This window comes from Marmota marmota, unplaced genomic scaffold (genome assembly GCF_001458135.2).
Source record: "Marmota marmota marmota unplaced genomic scaffold, marMar, whole genome shotgun sequence".
NCBI classification, from domain to species: Eukaryota; Metazoa; Chordata; class Mammalia; order Rodentia; family Sciuridae; genus Marmota; species Marmota marmota.
The window spans coordinates 3,051,677-3,068,600 of NW_025999924.1; the positions used below are offsets into that span (position 1 = coordinate 3,051,677).

A 16,924-nucleotide genomic window follows, 5' to 3' on the forward strand; every position below is an offset into this window, starting at 1 on the left:
CCACTCCTCCTCCTCCTCCTCCTCCTCCTCCTCCTCCTCCTATCTTAATACAACTCCATTGTATATATGCACCACAGTTTTTTTTTTTTTTATCCATTCCTCTGTTGATGGCCACCTGGGCTGGTTCCATAGTTGGGCTATTGTAAATTGTGCTGTTATACACATGGACATGAATGAATCACTATAGTATACTGACTTTAATAGAAAATAGTTTCCTTACTTCAGCAATCATGACCCTAACATATGCTGACAGATACATATTTTAATCCCAAAACTTGAAATATTTCCATAGTTATGTTATTGCACTTTCTGCCAGCTTCCATGGCTTTCTGTTTTTACGTATGCTTTCCTAGTTTTTTTCTGCTCTTTAAAATTAAACTCCCGAGAGTGTTTTCTTTTATTACTTCCTTGATCAATACAAAAAACTGAAGAGTCAGAGATAAATGTACTCTCAGAATTACATAAACACTGTTATAATTTAGGAGATGTTCTCTTCTGTTATTTCATCTATTATGTTATTATATGTCATCTATCTCATCTCTTTTCTCTCCATGTTCTTTCGAAGCACTGTAATTCTCTTATCAAGTGTTCTTTGTGTGTATATTTGTATGGAGATCTCATTATGATAACTGATTTACAAAAATTTATGTGTTCTTTTTCAGTTTACAAAGTGATTTTCACAAATGTTACTTTATTGGATACTTGCAATGACCTTTTAAATTAGGGTATGTTATTATCATTTTATTTTTTGCATTTAAGAAAACACTCTGATCAGATAACAGAGAAGGTATTTGAACTGAAGACTTTAAGTCCAAACTCTGAGGTCTGTTCACTCTTCCTCCATTTTCCCCCTTTATTCCCAATCACAGTTCATACTTGAAATTATGTTGATCAGTGTTAAAAGGGCAGCATATCAATTGCTAGTCATTACTTCACTAAGCTGAGCCTTAATGGAGTCATGCAAAATAGTACAGATTATAATAACTACCTCACAGGATTGTTATAAGAATTAAATTGATTAAATATGACAGTGTCCAACATAGCAACGTCTTACCCATAGTGGTTGTATAATATGCTAGATTTCCTTTTCTCATAGATAACCTGAATTATTTCTCTTTAAAAGTTTTTAACTTTTTATGGATCTCTCTGCCCCCAGATTAGACTTGGAAAATCATGATCAGTATAATTTATAAGGTAAAATTTGCAGAAGAAAAGAGGGTGGGAACAGAGTTAGAGTCAAAAATCGTGAGCAGTTTTATATGAAAACAATGTAAAATTGAGTCTCTTAGGTTTTCACGCAGGATAATGCAAACTAAAAATAAGTGGAAGTTCCATGAAAAATTAAGTGATGTAAAATTGTGCTACAATCAAGAGGAAAGGAAGCTAATGGAATAAGCTATTTTATTCTTGCTTAAAAATGCACTCTCTCAAAAAAAAAATGCACTCTCTCAATTGCTTTAGAATTTTTCTTCAGTAATGAAGAGGGACAGAGGGAGAGGGGAGATATCAAAATAGTTTATTTGGAATTGAAACTTATTATGCTTATATCTCACTCAACAGGATTGTATCTGATCTAAAGAGGACTTGTTGAAAAAAATATATTATTGTTAACTGACAGTGAACTAATAAATGAATCAAATAAGATGGAGTTAGAAACTGTTCCATTTCCTCATCTCAAATAAGATGGAGTTAGAAACTTTCCCATTTCCTCATCTCTTGTTTTGATTCAACTTTTCCCTTTCTCAATCTGCAGTATGAATGGATCTTATTAAGTAAATAGATTAGGAAACTAACCCAGCAAAAAATTTCTTATGCAGTTTGAAAGGGAAGGGGTTGGATTAGGGCAGTAATTAAATTCTTCAGTTTGGAAAAAAATGAGTTAATTAATTTAAGATATTTTGGGAACTTCTAAATATTGTATAAAACTATGATACTGTTAAAAATTACCAGTGAGATAGAGGTACATATTCTGTGTTGTAAAAATGTAATTGATCTTTTTCTTCATTTTTGTATTCTGCTTAGGAAGGGTTTTTTGCTCCAAGATTATGGATAATTTCTGCCATGAAATTTTTTAATGCTTATGGTTTTTCATTTTCCTCCCATGCTTGACAAACAAATCCATTTACTTTCAAATGCACCAAAACTGAAAGGATAGACATTTGAAACAGTTTCAGAAGATGAATTATGCCCCATGGTGAGCTATTTTATCCATATTCTGATAGATTTTCTTACAGATGAGGGGTAGAAGACATATTTCTTAGTAATTACAAGCATTTCATAAAAACATACTGAGAAAAGAGAGTGTTCTTTCCTTTTTTTGAATCATCATGTTGCAGGAGGTATAGTAATATTAGTAACTAAGTACAAACATTAATACACATACATGTGGTCATGCAGTGGTCTATTCAGGAGGGAGTTTAGCAAAGAGCCAATGAGTTTTTCTTTTTTTCCCCCAGGGAAACACAGGAATGATGCAGTTGGAAAAACCGAGTCATTAAAATCTTCGTCTTAAAATTACCATGCCAAAAAACCCTGCTCCAAACCTCCAACCAGAAAAACATTCTTCTTCATAGGGTTTTGGTTTTAACTTTGATAAATATTGGTGATTAGCTCTTTTTGAGTTTTCAGTTGCTCCTTGGCTTTGTCCACACCTTACTTCAATCTTTCCAGTTGATCTTGATGTAACCAGGGTGCTCTGCAGTCTGAAATAAAGAAAATCTATGTCCCAGAGCTCTTGGTCTAATTGCACACCCTTCAGAGATGAGCACCCTTGGAACATGCACTGACTCCTCCTGACAGTCAGTGAGTTGGTTTAGCCCAGAATTCTGTCAAACAACTTAGGTCCTCCTACATTTCTTAGGAATCCTAGCATGATATAAGTGGGACAAGATTCCCGTCACATTTTCCTTGACTGTCAGTTCCCCAGTGACTACATCATTCTATGAGCACAGTTTCAGTCTGTGTCTTCATTTAGCATTTTTAAGTCACCCTATAATTAAGGTCTAAGGAGTGATAGACATTCATCTCCTATTTTTCCAAAGTGATATCTTTTTGTTGCTGCAATATTTACTGGATGGTCCATCTTTATTCATGGAAGTAGAAACTTTTTGATCGCTTAAATAGAATGGAAGGAGAAAAGGAAAAATAATTAACTTTCAAATTTTACTAGGTTTGGGGGTTTGGCACATAATGCAGATTCCACTAGCCTCCAGGAAAGTTCCAGGTTTAAGTGACAAACAGTGTCTCTAGATATTTGTAAATAAAATATTTCTTTTGACTATCTTGCATCCTTAGTTTTAGTCTTCATTTGACTTTGAGTATTACCATTTGTAATTTAGGAATAAATTTATTGGCGCACTCTTGAATCCATTGGTTGATTCATCTTTATATTAAGAGTTTGGGAAGAATTGTTTCTATTAAATGATGATTTTCCTTGAAAACAAAGTATTGAAGATTAATGGAACAAATGAATGACTAAATTGCTATTTGGAAAATAAAGAGTATTAAAGACATATTTGTGGCATTTTGTGGTTAATTAAATGATGCATTCATTTCTAGGAAAGAGTTTCCAACCGATAGATCTGTCTTTCCCCATGCTTGCAGCTAGATGCTTCTTTTCCTTCTTTGAGGTTTGTCAAGAATTCCAGGGAGGCAATGGGGCTCCCCGGGGGCGGGTTGTGTTTTGTGTTCTATGTTCATTTGCACTTCCCTAGTCTTACTCCTGTCCTGTTTAACTCAAGGCATAGGCAAAAAGGTTGTTAAAGGTTGGAAGAAAAAAGTTTCAGCTTTTGGCACATCTGGTAAGGGCACAATCAGGAGGTATCTTTACACAGTCCTCTTATGGTCAATGACTTTCCAGAGCACTGCCATAGCTAAGGCTCATGCTTCCCTGAAATGGTGAGCACAATTATTATAGTCATCAGAAGAGAACAGAATATAATCTGGTATTACCCACTTCTTTGTGTATTGATCTTTGCTGTCTATAGAATTAGACCTATCTGTGCCTTTCAGCTTGGGTAAATGTAAAGCCATATTTCCTACCAGAAAGAGCAAAGACTGCCAGAAAAGACTGCTCAGGAAACCAAGCTGCTCAGAGGAGGCAAATGGCATGAGCTAAATTCACCCAATGAGAAAACAGGAATGGGATCATGAAATTTCTCAAGAGGTAAAGATACAGAGTAATAAGTGATCAAAAATAGAGAGCTCAAAATGGAAGGAATGGAGAGAAAATAATAATGAGGAGGAAGATAAGAAAAACACTTAAGTTTTTAATAACTGACCAAAGCAATGTTTGAAATAATATAACCATTCCAGGATTTAGTCCAGGCTTTCAATTAAGAAGAGAGACCTATATACCTCTTTTTTCTTCTTTCAAAATGACCTTGAATTTTAGTTTAGTAGGTTTGGGTGCAGCTGTTATTTGATAATAACACATTGTGTTTTTCAATTTACTTAGATTGTTTGAAAAAACAGATAACTGAAAACCATCTGTGTTGCTGTGTAATTTGTTCTCAGGACAGGGAGTAGGAACAAAACATTTAAAATCCTGCCACTGAAGGTTCTCATTAATTTAAGGAGTTCTGAGACTCAATCTCAAGTACCAGGTGAAAAGGGTACCAACTGCTGGGCTTCCTGTGGTAAACACAAAATTAATTTCTTACTTTGTCCATGGTGATTGGGTGGCATTTTTTTTTAAAGAATCTTCTTGGCAGTGAGTCTTAATTTAATGGGCATTGAAATCATCAAGAATAACTGCTTTAAATGTATATTCTTGAAGTTTACCCCAAGAGATTTTAATTTAAGATGACTGGCTAAGGGTCAGAAACCACCACATTTAAACCAGTGGCCCAGGTGATTCTGATGTAGTTGGTTGGAGGACCACACTCTTAACACTGTTTTTTAGATCCTAAATCTGTATGTTAGGAGGTATCATGTATGTGGGAGTTAAATTTGGGACAGGTATTCTGTAGCTAAAACATTACTACCAAGATAAGAGAGGAGCATGCCGCGCACACACACACACACACACACACACAAACAACCATGAGCAACTCAAATTACATAACAACAAAGCAAATGGCTCAAAGAAAAGCCAGCTGAACAAAGGGTTTTAAATAGGTCCTCAGAGATATAATTGAATCTGATCAAATTCAGCTGACATGACACAAAGGCCAACTCTAAGTTGATATGGAAGGACAATGGAAAACATTTCAAAGGAGCATGATGAATTTCAGTTATTGACACCAAACCTTGAGCTCTGGAAAGGATTATCAATTTTACTGACTATACTGATCTGCAATGTATGAGTCATACTAGGCAAATCTATTTTGCTCTTTCTTTTATAATATATAATAACACACTTAATTTTGTTGGGGAAATATCCTAATTTTGCACATGACCTAACTCTAGGCTCTAACTTTTAAAAAATGCCCCTTCACTTTTCCCTCCTAATTTATTAGAGCCATGATATAACATTTTACTTGTTAAGAGTAGAAGACTGAAAGGATGTGATTGTCAGAAAATGGTTGATGGGTAGTTTTCCAGTGGTGGTTGAGGCAGCAGTCTGGAGAATAAGCCCTTTCATCTGCCACTACAAATATATGAGATTCATGGAAAATCACTTTCCTTATTGCACCTCTGTTTATTCCCCTGTAAAATAGGGGTACTGGAGGGTAGATGATTTTTGTGACCATCTAGAATAAGAATATGCTAAGCCTTTTCATCTGTTATCTTCCTTAAACATCATCACAATTTTCCATCTCTAAGAACAGACAATAGATTGTCACTAGAGGCAAATTGAAAAGAAAAGAGATTTAACAGTGCCTGAATTCATGGTGCTCACAGATGGCATTTGAATACAGGTTCTTTTTACCAGCTAGAGTGGGATTATGGACTCTCTGCTTTATGTGATTGCTTTGTTCTGAGGTATCTGTTGCCAGTTGATGGGGAATATAGTGTAGGACTGTAAAGCAGAAAGAAAAAAATATTCATCTTTCAATCATAGGGCTATAAGTTTGCACAGATATAGACAATTATTTTTGTCTATCTTGAGATCCCAAAATGGCTGCTATTCACATCTCTTGCCATTAGGTGGGGCACTTAAAGAGTGGGAAAATATCTTCAAGTCAAGTGATTCACGTTCAACAATGAAAGTAAACAATAAAAGATACCCTTCTTTCTAGGGTTCAAACTCTCAGTGATCAGATTCTCGTTTTCCTTTGTAATTCCTCGGTGGGGGGACTAAAAATGGGGAGTTGATAAAATTAATGACATGTGATGTTGCAAAATTAGATATTAATATAAAATTCCCATTTAGGATTCAAAAGCCAAAATGAGTCTGAAGTCAACTCCTATACTCTACTTTCTCAGAGAGTATTTAATGTATATAAAGTCAGGAAAACAAAATAACAGGTTTATTCTGGTCCAGAGAGTTGAAAGAAGCCATGACAGTTACAGCAGGCCTCCTCCGAGTGCTAATTGATTTCCTTTAGCATCCAGGGTACTTAACTATTTCCTTCTCTTCCATTTTCTTTTTTAAAAAGTCCATGCTAATTAATTTGCCTGACATCTTAATGGATAATTCATTAAGAAAGTCTTTTGTGCCAAGCACATCATGATGAATTTTGATCATTGATGTTACCCATGCTGTCTTTCAAATTGTTTTTATTGACTCACTCATAGATTTAAGATGTTTTCTTAGAACTTTACAAATGACATAGGAAAATTTCAAATAGGTCTTTTAAAAGACGGTGACTTTAAACTTTAATTTGCCAATATATACATTTCAAGCAAAGGGTAAGACATATGGAAAGGAAGACAGGGAAGAGTAGGAAGAAACCCAAGAAATATTTCTGGTAACCTATGTTCTATCTTGAAAGTAAGAATCCTTAGAGCCATGATAGTGATGGTAGTAAGGAAAGAGTAGATATGGAAATTTGCTTTTCAAATCAAAGGAATTTTTAAAAGATAAAGAGATTTGGTAGATTAGAAATGAAGAATTAATGAGAAAAGCAACTCACAAAATACTTGAATGAATGAATGAATGAATGCATGTATGGATGAATTGTTTGTATTTCTCCCTACTCTAATCCAGCTAAAATGTGTTTTTTCACTTTTCCCAATATGTTAGTATTTTTGTGTGAAATAGTTAAAAAAAAATCCCTGCAATTTACAGAGCTCTGCATTTGATTAATTCTAGATTGTCAGCAAATTTGTATGAGTTTTCGGAGGACTACAAAATAGAGAAATGACTAAATTTTATGTAAATCCTTAACATTTAGAATGATGCTCATTTTCAAAAAGAAACTTGAAAACAAACTAGATTTATGCACTGCTATAATTTTAAACGAGAGCCAATATCATAAATTCTCCTGACATTTCTTGGTTTCTAAGAAACCAACGCAAAAGGAAGGTGAGAATCAGGTTTGGGCTTCTTTGCCCTGTTGTATACTGTATATTGTGCTGATTAAGTTAATGATGAAAAATTGACACATTTATTCAGTATTTAATATGTATTGGGCACCAAGTTAAGCATGTAATTAACTCAAGTAATCCTCACAAGAACCTTATGAATTTGTGTTATTATTTAGCACCCTCATTTCTGTAAGATAATGTAAAGCATTTGGTTTTTATATATTTAGTAGAAACCTGAGTTTTGTAGTCAAGACTAACTCAGTAAAACAAGTTAGTTGTTTCATAGTTGTGTAAATAGCAAAGTAGACTCACTAAAATTATCTGGTTGCTCCACCACAAGCAAACCATCCATACTAGTGAAACAAAACAAACAAACATACAACAACAATAAAAACAAAAGAGAGAGAAGGAATGGTGGTCAATTTTGTCTTCATATTTGAAATATACCACATTGTTGTTTAGTGGAAAAAGCTAACTGTATTGGGGGCAATAAAACAGGTTTGAAGAAATGGTGTTTAAGATCATCATGCTCTCTAGAAAGGAAAGAAATAAATTCTAGGAAATTTAAGAATTTACATTGTTTTATATTTTTTTTGTTTTAATTAGTTATATATTATAGTAGAATACATTTTGCACTTGACATATAATATATAGTTGTTTAGCCTGTGGCCAGCACAGGCTTCATAAATGAAGGTTCAGCTATGGGAGAAATCCAAAAGGAGTTTGAATTAAAGAGACAGGCTCTAATTACCTTTAAACCAGCTCCAGGACTGCTTCTCGTACCCCGAGCCTCAAGGTACCTATTTGAGTAGTGAGGTTTACTGAAGAGGCCAGCGCACGCGAGAGAACACTCCAGGGAGTGGACTTTTATTGGGGAACAAAAAATTCTGGGGAAAATCCCATCCAATGAAGATTAAGGGGGGCAGTGTCCCAAGGTCAGGTGCTATGATTGGGTCTTCAGGGGTAGTGGCCAGATACGCCTTCACACTGACAAGCCCTAGGACCTGAGAAGGGTAGGGAAAGCTCTGGACACAAAGATGTGTCTAAGCGCCTCTCGCCCAGCCAGGGAGGTAACTCGAATCACGTGCGAGGATGGCCTCCCACATAGATGGGGTATCATTTCTCATTTTTCTGATTGTACATGTTGTAGAATCACATCAGTCATGCAGTCATATATGAACATAAGGTAATAATGTCTGTTTCATTCTACTATCCTTCCTGTCCCCATATCTGCTCTCCTCCCTTCACTCCCCTCTTCCTAATCTAAGGTAACTCTATATAGCCTTTGTTCTTTTGGGATTGGCTTATTTTGCTTTGCAAGCTGTTCTTATTACTTGCTATGGTTTAGATATGAGATGTCCCTCAAAAGCTTATTTGTGAGACAATGCAAGAAAGGTTAGAGGTTAAACTATTGGGTTATGAGTTTAACCTAATCAGTGCATTAATCAAGTTGAATGGATTAACTGGATGGTGACTGAAAACAGGTAGGATGTGGCTGGAGAAGAAGATGCATCATTGCCAGTGTGCTTTTGGGGTTTATATTTTGGCCCTGGTGACCTGAGCTTCTTCACTCTGCCTCCTGATTGCCATGTCCTGAGCTGCTTTCCTCCATCACACTTTTCTGCCTTCATATTCTGCCTTACTCTCTGGCACAGAGAAATGGAGTTGCATCTGTAGTCTGAGACCTTTTTAACCAGGAGTGCCAAATAAACTTTCTCCTCTAAGATTGTTCTTGTCAGGTCTTTTGGTCACAGTAATGAAAAAACTGATTAAAACAGTAGCAAATTCTGTAAACATTGATTACCTTTTTTTTTTTTTTTGAATCACAGTTTAAGAGACTACTATAAATGAACTGACTGAGGAACAGAAAATCCACAATAATTTCTCCTTAAGTATTATTTTATTAGAGAAAGGTCTTCCTTAACTACCTGTCTAAAATAGAACACTGTTCATTCTTTGATTCTTTACCTTCTTTATTTGCCTTTTTTGTATTTATTACACTCTGATATCACAGGGTAACTTATTTATAGACTATTCCTCCTCTGTAACTTCATAAAAAAGGGAATTTCTCCACCTTGTTCACTGATAATTCTCTTGCATCTGGAATACTGCCTGGTACTTGTAGATGTTTAGTAAACATCTGAATAAATGAAAATCTAAATTAAATAATGAAATTCACATGCCTAATAAATAATTGAAAAGCACACTGCTTTTATAAAAACTAAAGAATGTTTTTAAAAACTAAAAACAATATTTTTATCTACCAACAATGAATGAAATGTATATAATAGGTGTGCTCAGTGCTTATGAGGGTGAAGTAAAACAGACATTTATGTAAAATTGAAAGACACTTTGCTAGAAAGTAGTTTGAAAATGTATATGTCTTTAAAAGTGTTCCTATCACATTTTAGTTCTATGGATATATGTAGGGAAAATGCAAAATTAAAAAATAGCTTTTGTTGCACAAAAGTCTTTATTTCAACACTATTTTTATTGTAATGAAGGAATTTAGAAAAATTCTGATGCCTAATGCAAGGAATAAATAAATTATGTTGCATCCTTTCCATGGTATATCACATAAACTTTAGAAGTTAGAATCACTAACAGTTTTTTACACACTGAAAAAATGATAATGCTCTGAATTTAAAATAATTGGAAAATTATTATTTGGATTATTTATTATTATTTGGATACATGAAATTATTTTAAAAGCTGGCTAGAAATTATGCTAGAATATTAAGGGACTAAAGCAGGTAGAATTATGGGTGATTTTGTTTTATACTTTTCTATACTTTTATTTTCCAACTTTGCCTAGATGAAGCTTTTATATTCAGAAAAAAAATTAAAAAAAATTTTTAAATGATTCAGTATGAAATTGCTAATGATCCAGAAATGATTATATTATAAACTTATGGCTTCTTACATGAAGAAATGAGTTTAATCTAGCATTGCTCTGCTTATCTAGTAATACATATGTTAACTTAAGCATATGTAAGTAAATTTTAATTTTAGCACATTTCTGGGACTGCTGGGGAGTTCTCATTATACCAACAAGAAGATCTAAACTCTAAAGAATATTAGTATATCCTTTCAAATACCAAAGATGTTTTTGATCTTGGATTCTAGTCAATGAAAAGAGATGGATGGAATTTAATTGTCAGGTGTACTGGTTGTCAAATGAGCTGAGACAGACTAGTAAAGGGTAGTGAAATTTGATAGAAATGCTAAGCAGAGAGGCCAGAGCTACCTGGTTTAGAAGGCAACAAGACCTCCCGGAAAGGAAAGTACTGTGGTTCTGTCTTGTGGCCAGCCCAGGTTCCAGATGGAAAGTTCCTTCTGGCCTCTTTCCCTAAGTCTTTGAGGAGTATACTGTTGCTTTTTGGATTATTAGCCACATTTCTACTTCATGCTCTGCCCTCTCAGTATCCTTTGTACCTATTAATGAGTTTGATCACACAAACTCCTGCTTCTGTCTTGATCTACCTCATTGACCAGAGTCTGTGAAATAGCCAGAGCACTAGGGCACCAGGCCAAAGCACAACATTTAATAACAAGGCTTGTCTATAATTGGATTCGCTTAATTCATAGCTGTACGAACTATTGGATTTGGTTCAAGAATATTCCTTAATTTTTGGCCTGGCTTTCAGATCTTTAGAAGTAGAAGGCCTCTAAAATTATTGAGCTTGGGTGTTGAGATGAAGGAAAGATGCAACAAGAAAATTTATTCTACCTGAACCTTTATAGTTATAATCTACTAACTATAATTTGTTGAGGCAAAGGTTACATGTCACTTCCATATAGCCTAGCACAGTGTCTGGCAAGAAGTAAATGCTTGATAAATATTTGTCCAGTAAATTTCGAATATTTCATTTTTTTGTTATTAACCCATCATGTAATGAAGCTATATTATCTTACACAAGTGATTTAGAAATATAAAATTCACTCCAGATTGAATCCAGAATATGTAAAGAGTTGCTACAAATTAGTAAGTTGAAACACAAATTCCGATAGAAAAATAAACAAAAGACAGTAAAAGTCACTTGACAAAAGGACTTCTTTTTCAGATGTTCAATAGACATGAAAAGGAACTTAATCTGATCAGCAAGAAAAATGAAAATTGCAATTCAAAACCACTTTACATCTACAATAATTGCTAAAATAAACAGAGAAACGGTATCTAGTGTTGGCAAGAATGTGGAGCAACTGGAGCCCTCAATAACTGCTTGTCTGATTGTGCATTGGTAATTAGCTATGACAAACTCTTTCAAAGAATTTTATGAAACTGAAAAACCACACAGTCCAATGGACAGTGGGTGCACCCAAGTAATCCCAGCAGCTTGGGGGGCTGAGACAGGAGGATTGCTAGTTCGAAGCCAGCCTTGGCAATGGTGAGGTGCTAAACAACTCAGTGAGACACTGTCTTTAAATAAAATACAAAATAGGGCTGGGCATGTGGCTCAGTGGTTGAGTGCCCCTGAGTTCAATCCCCAGTACCAAAAACAAACAAACAAACAAACACAAAAAGCCCATTTTTCAGAAATTCTATTCTTAGATAAATGGAAAGTAGAATTCCATTCAAGTTTTTATTAAAAGACTGTTCCAGAAGGTTCATGTCAATGTTATTGGTAATAGACAAACCTGAAAAATGCCCAACTGCCTACCAAAAGAAGAAACAATGATTAAATCATAATATATTTGCACAACTCTAATACTAGTCAGCTGTGAGAATAAATGGATCACCATTACTACATTTAAAAATATTAATGAACCTCTCAGACCTAAGATTGCCAGGCACAAAAGGATGATTTCATTTACATCAGTTGCAAATACACGCAAAAGGGTTTTGGTGCTAGAAATCAGGATAGTGATCACTCTTACTGGAATGGGAAAGCTAGTGCCTAGAAGCAGGGGCTACAGGGGCCTGGTGTGATACTGATAATATGCTGGCTATATGGAGTAGTCTTTATGGAAATTTACTGAAGTATAAATTTATAATTTATACATTTTAATGTATGTTATTTTTCAATAAAAAGTTGAAATAATTTTTATCATTTTTTTTCAATTAACTTACCAAATTCTCGTATTGAACCTACCATGAGATGCATATGAACATAGCCCCAGAATATCTCCTGATATGATCTAATGTCATGAGTAACATTTTAAAAGATATTATTTTGCTAATTGATAAACAAATTATATTTTACCTGAACTTATTATTGAAACAAATTTTAGTGTTTTGTTTACTTGTTATAATGCTCTTAACCAACTAAATAATTTATTTATTTTTATGGTGACAAGGGCACTTAAATCAAGAACTACCATTTTCACATAATTATTAAGTGTATAATACAGTATTATCGAATGCAGACACAATGTTGTATAGACAATCTCTAGAACTTATTGATTCTACATAAGTATAAGTTTACTTATACAACATTTTATACAGCAACATTTTATTTCCCTTCTTTCAGGCCCTGGTAACCACCATTCTGTTTCTATATTCTTTTTTCTATGAGTTTACTTCAGATACCTCATATACAGTAAGTGGAATAATCCACCACTTGTTATTCTATGACTGGTTTATCTCACTTAGCAAAGTGTCCTCCAGACTTATCTGCACTTTTGTATATAGCAGGTTTTCCTTCTTTTAAAAAGGTTGCAAAATATTCTATTGTATATTATATCACATTTTATTTATTTATTTATCTATTGATGGACAACTGAGTCCATATTTGGGATTTTGTGACTAATGCTAGAGTGAACAAGGGAGTGTAGATATCTCTTCAGCGTATTGATTTTATTTCCTTTGGCTAAGTGCCCAACAGTGAAATTGCTAGATTATGCAGTAGTTTCATTTTTAATTTTTTGAGGAACCGCCATATTGTTTGGTTGTACTAATTTACATTCCCATCCAAAGCACAGAAGTGTTCTCTTTTCTCCACATCCTTCCTACACTTGTTATATTTTATCTTTTTGCCATTCTGTCTACTGTGGGTTGATATTTAATTGTGGCTTTAACTTGTATTTCCCTGGAAATTTCTGATGTTGAACATTTTTTTCATATATATGTTGGTTATTTGTCTGTCTTCTTTTGAGAAATGTCTATTCAGGTACTTTGACAATTTTTAGCTGGAAGCATCACACTACAAGACTACAATAACTTAAAAAGTATGGTACTGGCATAATATCAGATATTTAGACCAGTAGATCAGAACCCACACATATATGGTCTTAACCTCTGACAGAAACCTTTGACAAGGGTACTTACCTTTGACAAGAGTACCAAGAATACACTATGGGGAAAAGAGAGTATCTTCAATAATTTGGCTGAAGAAGCTTAAAAGAATGAATTTGCAAAAGAATGAATTTGGACCCTTCTTTTATACCATACACAAAAATCAAATCAAAGTATATTAAAGAATCAAGGTAAGACATGGAAGTAAAAAACTAATGCAGCGAAGCATAGGGGAAAGGTTTTGTGTCATACTTATTAGCATCAAGTCTTAAGTCCTCCGCTTGAAATATTTACAATGGTTTGAAATGCAAAAGAATATAAATGCTTTAACCTAACATGGGAATGAAGGGGGAAATGTTGCTTCCAAAAGAACACACTAATAACAAGTAGCAGAATTTTACTTTTATTTATGTGTTTAATTATTTGTTGAATCTCTTTGATCATATTGAGATGGAGCTTGTACAAGACCTTTGTTAGAGAGAATAAAAACAAGTTATCAAATAACTGAGGTGAGTTACCAAGCAACTGAGCTTGTGAATTGTTGACAGTTTATAGTATAAAAGATTCAATTGTTTTTAAAAATTGTTTTAAGTTTAGAAACTTTTGTCTGTATTGGTCAATGGTAGTCTACATCCTACTAGGTGTCTAAATGAGCCATTTCTAAGTTTACATTTATGATCAGGGGCTGTGGTGCATGAATACACCCACATTTTTACCTGCACATAAGCTGATAACAAACTCATGTTATTGCCTAGTTGTCTTTTGTTGTGTATCCACAGATATCCCAACCCTCAGGGTTATGGTTGAAAAAGACAGGAATATGTGGCCATACTTTGATGAAGGCAGGTGAGATTTATTATATGAGGCCAAGCTTCTATCTTTCTTTAGATGCAAACCTAGTATTCAGGGACCTTGTCATATCTATTTTCTACAAAGTACCTTCTGTACTTGTCAAAATCAATAACTTAGTTTATAATGAAGAAAGCACAGAATTCAGCCTTCAGGATAGAAATGGCTACTTATTTTCCTTAAAAAAAAGTATTTCTTCTGACACCTTCAGGCCAATGAACATAGATTTTCTGAGGGGCACTTTTTATAAACTATCACCATTTTATTTTTTTACAGAGTGTCTGCCAACTATATAGTGCATTTATTGATGACAATGATAATGCATGATAAACTTTAGTACTTTATGGTTTAAAATATGTGTTTCATACTAATTGTCCCATTGGGCTCTCCAAAACCCCATAAAGTGGTCATGTCATATATTATGCCATTTTAATGAAGGAAACTGATATGAAAATACTCAGAAGCTGAGCCTAGTTTGCATAGCTAGGAAGCATCAAAGCCAATCTTTCCAACTTGATTCATGTCTCTTTCTATTTTATTCTAGCCTCATAGGAATCATGGTTGTATTTACTTATATGATAATTGAAAAAGAATAATTGATTCAGTATATTATTTAGTGTATTCAATATATATATATTTGCTTCCTGTTTGTCAAGTGTGGCTAGGTGTTGACTATACAATGGTGAACAAGATAGAAGCAGTCCTACCTTGAGGATACTCCTGAATAGTGGTGGAAGTGCAAACAGATAACTGAATAATGACAGTATGTATTCTCTCCTGTGTACACACACACACACACTCACACACACACACACACACACACACACATGGAGCAATGGGAATGCACAGGAAGGACCTTACACTGATATGGGCTTTTACTCTGTATAAAATATCTTCTATTAAATTATTCCAGAAAATAGGCTCTACTGGACATCCTAAATGACCAGATAGAAGAGGAAGGTGATATCTGAGAAACATGCTCGAAAGATACACTTAGTAAAAAAAGAAAGAGTTTAACTCAATAAATGTAGCTGTGAGGCTAACAGTGAGTGAATATAGTTCAGGGTCCGAATTTCAAAATGTAAACCTCAGGAAGATAAGAAGGGGAGTAGGGCTTACAACAAAAATGAATTTAGGCTTAAATCTATTGACCACGATTTTAAGCCTAGATGGCTCTCAGATATTATCACACACTTGTGAAGCACTATGTTTTTGCTCAGAATGGCTCTCCAAGCAGAATTTCTCCATGTCTCTCTAACTTGTGATCAGCACCCCTAGGACATTCTCTCTCAAGGACTGCAATATATGTAAGGATTTGAGTTCCTATCTAGGAGTTTCTTTGCAAGTCTGGCTCTGAAAATGGACATATTCTATTCAAAACTCTTTGAATTTCTGGTTAAATAAAAATGTTGACTAGAGTTTATTAACTAAATCTACTGGTCATTACCCGTATGTACATCTGGTCATAAGTTCCCAGCAGTGGACATGTCCTTGTGCCAGGGCATTGTAGGAAGAAGGGGATGTTAAGGGCAGTGTTCCTGAACCTGAGATCATTAAAAACTCTTCAGAGGATCTTGTACCCTGAGAAATGGTGTGTAAAATTTTAATGGCTCATTTGAATATTCTCTTGGCTTGTAAATCCCACAGTTTTCATTAGAAACTTAAAGGATACCCACAGGCCATTAGGAGACCAATAGACCATTGACCCCCTTCCCCACAAAAATTAAGACCTCCCCTCTGGAAGACAATAAACTATCCATTTGAACATTATATTCTTTAGATATATCATAGAAAATGGTCACTAGAGATATTAGTTTATAGTTTTTGTTGTCGTTGTTATGTGATTATTTTGTTTTGGTTCCAGAGTAATGGTGGTTTTGTAGAATGAGTTTGGGAGGATCGCTTTTGATTTTTACGGGGGTTGGGGGGCTAGTTTGAGAAGAATTGATGTGAATTCTTGGTTAAATATTTGATAGAATTCTGCAGTGAAGCCTTCTGGTCCTGGATTTTCCTTTGAGGGAAGACTTTTTCCTGCTAATTCAATCTTGCTACTTGTTATTGGTCTGTTTAGTTTTTCTAGGTCTTCATGGTTCCAATTTGGAAGATTACATGTCCAAAAATTTTTCCATTTTTTTAAGTTTTCCAATTTGTTGGGCAGATAGTTGTTTATCATAGCCTCTAATGTTTCTTTGTATTTCAGTGGTATCAATGTTTCCTTTTTCATTTCTAATTTTAAATATTGCATATTCTTTCTAATATGTGGATGTATAAAAAAAGTTGATCAGAATGTGTCTTAGTGATCACTAGAGTTTGTGAAGAGGACGGGAAAGGAGGGATAGAAGGACGGTATATATATATATATATTTATTTACATTTATGATCCCAGTACCCAAATATATATATATAAAAATATATATATATTTGGGT

At 34.3% G+C, this 16,924-nt stretch overlaps 1 protein-coding gene and 2 long non-coding RNA genes across 9 annotated transcripts in view; all 3 read left to right on the forward strand.

Annotated features, from left to right (window-relative positions):
* LOC125615770 overlaps positions 1-6,923 on the forward strand; it is a 23,422-nt gene extending 16,499 nt beyond the window's left edge. Inside the window, exons 2-3 of the long non-coding RNA XR_007346365.1 lie at positions 5,545-5,549; positions 6,912-6,923. This is a non-coding gene — a long non-coding RNA (uncharacterized LOC125615770). The remainder of the gene's footprint in view (positions 1-5,544; positions 5,550-6,911) is intronic.
* Pde4d (phosphodiesterase 4D) overlaps positions 1-16,924 on the forward strand; it is a 1,424,195-nt gene that overhangs the window by 393,585 nt on the left and 1,013,686 nt on the right. The window lies entirely within an intron of this gene.
* Positions 59-3,512, forward strand: LOC125615768. Its single transcript, XR_007346363.1, has 2 exons — positions 59-725; positions 2,457-3,512. It is a non-coding gene; the product is annotated as an uncharacterized LOC125615768 (long non-coding RNA).